This window comes from Chiloscyllium punctatum, chromosome 3, assembly GCF_047496795.1.
Source record: "Chiloscyllium punctatum isolate Juve2018m chromosome 3, sChiPun1.3, whole genome shotgun sequence".
NCBI lineage: Eukaryota > Metazoa > Chordata > Chondrichthyes > Orectolobiformes > Hemiscylliidae > Chiloscyllium > Chiloscyllium punctatum.
In genome coordinates this window covers 43,807,650-43,815,496 of record NC_092741.1, presented here as the reverse complement: position 1 = coordinate 43,815,496, position 7,847 = coordinate 43,807,650, and the positions used below count along the sequence as shown (strand labels likewise).

The 7,847-nt window shown below is 44.4% G+C and overlaps 1 long non-coding RNA gene across 1 annotated transcript in view; it reads left to right on the top strand.

Moving 5' to 3' along the window:
- LOC140454598 (uncharacterized) overlaps positions 1-7,847 on the top strand; it is an 89,032-nt gene that overhangs the window by 67,055 nt on the left and 14,130 nt on the right. The window lies entirely within an intron of this gene.

The following is a 7,847-nucleotide window of genomic DNA, read 5'->3' as shown; positions in this document are numbered from 1 at the left end:
CGTAGTGACACATCCAGACAGAATACTCTTGATGGCGCACCTATAAAAGTTGGCAAGGGTATTCACCATCATGCCCATTTTTCTCAGCTGCCTAAGGAAGAAGAGACGTTGTTGAACCTTTCTAACCAGTGTGTCCACATGAAGAGTCCAGGAAAGCTTGTTGTTGATGACCACTCCCAGGAGCTTGACACTCTCCACTCGTTCTACCTCCGTGATGTTAATGTAAAGGGGGGACATGAGTAACATCCCGCCAAAAATCAATAATGAGTTCCTTGGTTTTGCCAGCATTGAGAGCTAGGTTGTTCTCAGTGCACCATTTTTCCAAGTCTTCCACCTCCTGTCTGTAGTCTGTTTCATCGCCATTTGAGATTCGACTGACTATGGTGGTGTCATCGGTAAACTTATAAATGACATTAATCTGCTATTTGGCGACGCAGTCATGGGCATAGAGCGAGTACAGTAGGGGGCTGAGTATGCACCCCTGGGGGGGCTCTAGTGTTGAGTGTTGGTGAGGATGAAATATTGTCCCCAATCTTCACTGATTGTGGCCTGTGGGTCAAGAAACTGAGGATCTAGTTGCAGAGAGTGGGGCTTAGTCCGAGATCACGAAGTTCAGTAATCAGTCTCAAGGGGATAATACTGTTGAAGGCTGAACTGTTGTCAATGAGTAGGATTCTTACACAGCTGTTCTTGGTGTCAAGATGTTTTAGGGAATAAAATTCTTCCTTAATTCCACCCTAAACTTTATCTTAAATCTATGTTCCCTGGTTTTAAAAGGAAGGGTTACTGAAAGGAAATGTCTGCTAGAAGAAATGTTTCTTTCTATTGATCCCATCTATATCTTCACAATTGTGTACACATCAGTCAGGCATGCCAACCCCAATCTTCTCTGCTCTAAAGAAAACAATCACAATTCTCTTAACAGTTGAAAAGCTTCAGTCCAGGCAACATCCTGGTAAACCACCTCTGCACAGCCTTTGGTGCAATCACATCCTTCCTATCATATGCCAACCAGAATTGCAAACAGTATTGCAGCTGTGGCCTAAATTATGGTATAAACATCTTCCATTACAGAGGAACCTCGATCATCCGAAGGCCACAGGCAGGGAGTATTTCGTTCGGTTAATCGAATTCCAGATAACATAATTAGCCAAGTATCGGGATATTGTGACCTTGATCAGATAATCCAAAGTTCGATTAATTGAATGCCAGATAATCAAGGTTCCTCTGTATATAACCTTATCAAGATTTCAGAGGAGTTGGGATCCTGAACCGGGGCTCGTCCACTGCGACTGCTTGTCTTTTTCTTTTTTTCTCTTTTTACTTACCACTTGTCCTGAGCTCAGATGGCATCAATAGTGGTAATGAACCCCAGCACAGACCTCACGATGACAGGCGGGTCCCTACTTAATTTTCTGGGGCAAGCACAGGACCTGGCATTGTTTAAGCAACCTGTGGTTGCTATAGCAGCAGAGGCAACATCAGCAAGGTAGGCGCGGTGGCAATAAATGGCGCCTGAAGATCAGCGACTTTGTCATTAGTTGGGTCCGGTAGTGAAATGGTGATTGAAAGGCATCACGGTAACATCAAAGAGATGGACCCAGCAGTGAGAGATGCAACTCTCACATTGGTGGGTCTAGCACAGGCAGCCATGGTAGAGGAGAATCAACCCAGTGGTGAAACAAGGCACTCGAAGAGTGGCGACTTCAACATTGGTTGGGTCCAGTGTAGGTGGTGGTGAGATGGTGAAGGAGGGATGGTGACAAAGGCATCATTTCTAATGAGCTGACTTAGGACTGATGGACTCTCTTTAAGCTATATCTTTCTATTTCCATGCTTATTCTTAAAAACTATTCAAAGTTAGCGAGTTTTGAGATGATTTGTAGCCCAGGTTGAGGTTCTGGATGTAGGTTTACTCGCTGAGCTGGAAGATTCATTTTCAAACATTCCGTCACCATACTAGGTAACATCTTCAATGAGCCTCCGAATGAAGCACTGGTGGTATAGCCCAATTTCTATTTATATGTTTGAGCCTGAAGATCAGCGACTTTGTCATTAGTTGGGTCCGGTAGTGAAATGGTGATTGAAAGGCATCATGGTAACATCAAAGAGATGGACCCAGCAGCGAGAGATACAACTTTCACATTGGTGGGTCAAGGACAGATGGCCATGGTAGAGGAAAGTCAGCCCAGTGGTGAAAGATGGCACTTGAAGAGTGGCGACTTCAACATTGGTTGGGTCCAGTGTAGGTGGTGGTGAGATGGTGAAGGAGGGATGGTGACAAAGGCATAATTTCTAATGAGCTGACTTAGGACAGATGGACTCTCTTTAAGCTATATCTGTCTATTTCCATTACTATTCTTAAAACTATTCAAAATTAGCGAGTTGTGAGATGATTTGCAGCTCAGGTTAAGGTTCTGGATGTAGGTTTGCTAGCTGAGCTGGAAGGTTCATTTTCAGATGTTTCATCACCATACTAGGTAACATCTTCAGTGTGCCTCCAAATGAAGCACTGGTGGTGTGGCCCACTTTCCATTTATCTGTTTGAGTTGCCTTGGCTGGTGATGTAATATCTTGTGGTGACATCATTTCCTATGGTGATGTCATTTCCTGTTCTTTTTCTCAGTGGGTGGTAAATGGGATTCAAGTTTATAGTTTGCAGATGACATTATATAGACAACAAGCAAAACTAATGTCATCTACAAAATACCTTGCAAGAACTATTTGGACAAACAGGCAGAAAACTAGCCACCAGGATTCATGAACATCAACTAGTCGCAATACAACATGACCCACTCTCAATAGTATCCTACCATACAGATGAGGAAGGACACCACTTTGACTGGGACAACACCTCTATCCTAGGACAAGCCAATACAGACACGCACAAGAATTCCTAGAAGCATGGCATTCCAACCGGAACTCTATCAACAAACACATTGACTTGGATCCCATTTACCACCTGTGAGAAAAAGTACAGGAAATGACATCACCATAGGAAATGGTGTCACCACAGAAATGGCATCACCAGCCCAAGGAAACACAAACATATAAACAGAAAGCAGGCTACACCACCAGTGCTTCATTTGGAGACTCATTGAAGATGTTACCTAGTATGGTGACAAAACGTCTGAAAATGAACCTTCCAACTCAGCGAGTAAACCTACATCCAGAACTATTCAAAGTGTTGTCAGATCATGGTAAAAGTGAAAGAGATTTTCACTACATTTAGTGACAATAAAATCATTCATTCATTCATTCATTCATTCCATCATAACCTCGTTGCTCTTGTATTCAATACATTAACTAACAAGGACAAGTATCTTAACGGCTTATGCCCAAAATGCCCATTCTCCTGCTCCTCGGATGCTGCCTGGCCTGCTGTGTTTTTCCAGCACCACATTTTTCAACAAGTGTCTTAAAAGCCTTCTTAAACACCTTATCAACTTACCCTAATATGTCCTAGGGGCTATGAACATACAGACCAAGGTCCCTCTTGATCCTCTGTACTTCCTAGGGATCTATAATTCATTATGTATTTCCTTGCCTTGTTAGTCTTCCCAAACTGTATCACCTCACACTTTACAAGATTAAATAAATTTGACATTGTTTTTCCCATTTGAAAAGACCTCATTTGTCATCCTGCTGGCTAAGACTTTCTTCCACACTAATTTCCATGTCATCTACAGATGTACTAATCATGCCTCATACTTTTATGTCTAGATCATTAAAATACATTAAAAACAGCAAGGAACCCAGCACTGAACCCTGGTCTTGCACTGGATATGGGCCTTCAGTGACAAAAACAACCTTAGATCATCACCGTCTACCTGTTATCCAGCTTTGTAAGCAGATGCACATTATCATTATGCTGTCCATAATGCCTCACACTTTCTGAAGGCCAAATTGGGTTTGTTGCTACTGGTGTTGGCCTTTGCAGAACAATGTAAGTGAATGGGCTTTCCACTAAATTCTTACTGACGTGTCACATTTCCTGCAGTGACTACAATTCAGAAGTGTGTAATTGTGTATAAAGCACTTTTAGATATCCCAAGGCTATGCAAGGAATTACAGAGATGCAATTTTTTAAAAATGGCAAACGAAATTGCAGAGAAATTTGTTCCAGTAAATCTTCTGGAAAATGTCCAGAGGTGATGGTGGTACGGAAATTCAGAATGGTGCTGTTCTTGTTTACCTGAACTGCTGGTCATTTCCTGCTATTTAGCACAACTCAGTGACAGCAAACATTGCCATATACTGCCAACATGGCTCAGTTGAGGCACTCTCATAGATTCACAGAGTTGCTAATGTGCAGATGGAGGCTTTATAGCCCATTGTGTATGCACTGGGGGTTTTGACTTTGTCTCATATGTGTTATGAGTTAAGCCTTGCTCCTGAGTTTGAACATGTAATCTAGGCTGAAACCCCTTTGTAATATTGAAAGAGTGTGGTATTATGTAATGTAGAAAGATGATAATTTTTTTTTTAGTTAAGGATCCTCTTGGAAGGAGTCACCACAACATTTCGAGTTTCAATTTCAGATTGAAAGAGTGAAGGAAGAGTTGCAATTAAGAGTTTTACCATTGGGTCAAGGTAATTATACAGGCCTGAGGAAGGAGTTGGCCCAAGTGGACTAGACAAGAATATTAAAGGGCGGGACAGTTGAACAACGGTGGCAAACACTTAGGGAGACACTAAATACCTCTCACTTGCAGTACATTTCTGAGAGGAAGAGGAATTGTAAAAAGGTAAAACTTCATCCATGGTTTTAACAAGGTAGTCAAAGATAACATAAAGGCAAAAACTAGGGCATATCATACTGCAAACATTAGTGGCACTCTGGAGGTTTGGGAGAACTTTAGTAACTCTTTGCTGACATTGAAAAATGAAATCAAAAGAGCTAAGATGAACTCTGAAAGGAAACATAACACTGATACCAAAAGCTTATATAAGTATAGAAAGAAGAGGGGAATAGTAAAAGTTGGCCCTTTGGAGGACTAAAATGGTGAGGCAGTAATGGAAAATCAGAAATGGCAGAGGCACGACATCAATATTTTATCTGTTTTCATGGTGCAAGATAATAATTTCTTCCTAAAACCTACAGTTACTACAGAGGAACTTGGTGGAATTACTAGAGAAGGTATTAAGTAAACTGATGGGATTAATGGCAGTTAAATCTTTGGGGCCTAATGGCCTACACCCTAGGGTATTAAAACAGGTGATAGCAGAGATAGTGGATGAATGACTTTCCAAAATTCCCTGGATTATGGAAAGGTACCAGTGGATTGGAAACATGTTAATATGCCACCCTTATTCACAAAAGGAGACAGGCAAAAACTGTGAAACATAGACCAGTTAGTTTGACCTCTCCAGTGAGAAAATTGCTGGAGTCAGTCATAAAGGAAGAAATAGCTGAATACTTGGAAAAACAAAGCTTAATTCACCAGTGTGAGCACAGTTTCATGAGGGCATATTGTGCTTGAAAAACTTGCTGGAGTTCTTTGAGGATGTAACCGGCAAGGTTAGTAATAGGGATTCAATGGGTATGGTATGTCTAGACTTCCAGAAGGCATTTGACAAGGTGCCGCATAAAAGACTTACCCAGAAGGTTAGATACCAGGGGTTAAGGGTAATATATTGGTGTGGACAGAGGATTAGCTGACTGACAGAACATAGAGGGTCAAGATAAATGGGTCCTTCTCTGGATGGCAAACTGTAACTAATGGAGTGTCACAGTTCTCAGACCTCAACTATTTACAATCTATATCAATGATTTGCAAGCAGACACAGAGTGTAAAATAGCAAAGGTTTGCAGATGATACTAAAATAAGCATGAAAGCAGGCATTGATGAGGAGATAAAGAGTTTACAGATAGGCTAGGAGAATGGGCCAGAATCTAGCAGATGGAGTTTAATGTGGATAAGTGTGAGGTTGTCCATTTTGGCCAGAAAAATAAAAGGACAATTAATATTTAAATGGGAAGCAGATTCAAAATGAATCAGTGCAGAGAGATCTGGGCATCTTTGTACATGAATCAGAGAAAGTGGATCTGGACGTAGGTTTGCTCACTGAGCTGGAAGGTTCATTTTCAGATGTTTCGTCACCATACTAGGACTCCCGCCCACCTTCCGAGGACCCCTTCGCCCACCTCCAACACACTGCATCCACCTGGACACCCTGCGCTGGCCTATTACCTGCCCTCGACCTCTTCATTTCCAACTGCCGCCGGGACATTAACCGCCTCAACCTGTCTACCTCCCTCCCCCACTCCAAATTCTCACCCTCACAACGCGCAGCCCTCCAATCACTCTGCTCCAATCCTAACCTCACCATCAATCCAGCGGATAAAGGGGGCGCAGTGGTAGTCTGACGCACTGACCTCTACACCGCTGAAGCCAAACGTCAACTCGAGGACACCTCTTCCTACTGCCCCCTCGACCATGACCCCACCCCCCCATCACCAAACCATCATCTCCCAGACCATACAGAACCTCATCACCTCACGAGATCTCCCACCCACAGCTTCCAACCTCATAGTCCGGGAACCCCGCACTGCCCGGTTCTACCTCCTTCCCAAGATCCACAAGCCTGACCACCCTGGCCGACCCATTGTCTCAGCATGCTCCTGCCCCACTGAACTCATCTCTACCTACCTCGACACTGTCCTATTTCCCTAGTCCAGGAACTCCCCACATACGTTCGAGACACCACCCACGCCCTCCACCTCCTCCAAGACTTCCGTTTCCCTGGTCCCCAACGCCTCATCTTCACCATGGATATCCAGTCCCTCTACACCTCCATCCGCCATGACCAGGGCCTCCAAGCCCTCCGTTTTGTCCTCTCCAGACGTCCCCAACATTACCCTTCCACTGACACTCTCATTCGTTTGGCCGAACTGGTCCTCACCCTTAACAATTTCTCATTTGAATCCTCCCACTTCCTCCAGACCAAAGGGGTAGCCATGGGCACATGCATGGGCCCCAGCTATGCTTGTCTCTTTGTTGGCTACGTAGAGCAGTTGATCTCCCATAATTACACCGGCACCATTCCCCACCTCTTACTCCACTACATTGATGACTGCATTGGCGCCACCTCGTGCTCCCGCGAGGAGGTTGAGCAATTCATCAACTTCACCAACACATTCCACCCTGATTTTAAATTTACCTGGACCATCTCTGACACCTCCCTCCCCTTCCTGGAACTCTCCATCTCCATTAATGACGACCGACTTGACACTGACATTTTTTACAAACCCACCGACTCCCACAGCTACCTGGATTACACCTCTTCCCACCCTACCTCTTGCAAAAATGCCATCCCGTATTCTCAATTCCTCCGCCTCCGCCATATCTGCTCCCAGGAGGACCAGTTCCACCATAGAACACACCAGATGGCCTCCTTCTTTAGAGACCGCAATTTCCCTTCCCGCGTGGTTAAAGATGCCCTCCAACGCATCTCGTACACATCCCGCACCTCCGCCCTCAGACCCCACCCCTCAAACCATAACAAGGACAGAACGCCCCTGGTGCTCACCTTCCACCCTACCAACCTTCGCATAAACCAAATCATCCGCCAATATTTCCGCCACCTCCAAACAGACCCCACTACCAGAGATATATTTCCCTCCCCACCCCTTTCCACCTTCCGCAAAGACCGTTCCCTCCGCGATTACTTGGCCAGTTCAACGCCCCCAAACAACCCACCCTCCAATCCTGGCACTTTCCCCTGCCACCGCAGGAACTGTAAAACCTGTGCCCACACCTCCTCCCTCACCTCTATCTAAGGCCCTAAAGGAGCCTTCCACATCCATCAAAGTTTTACTTGCACATCCACTAATATCATTTATT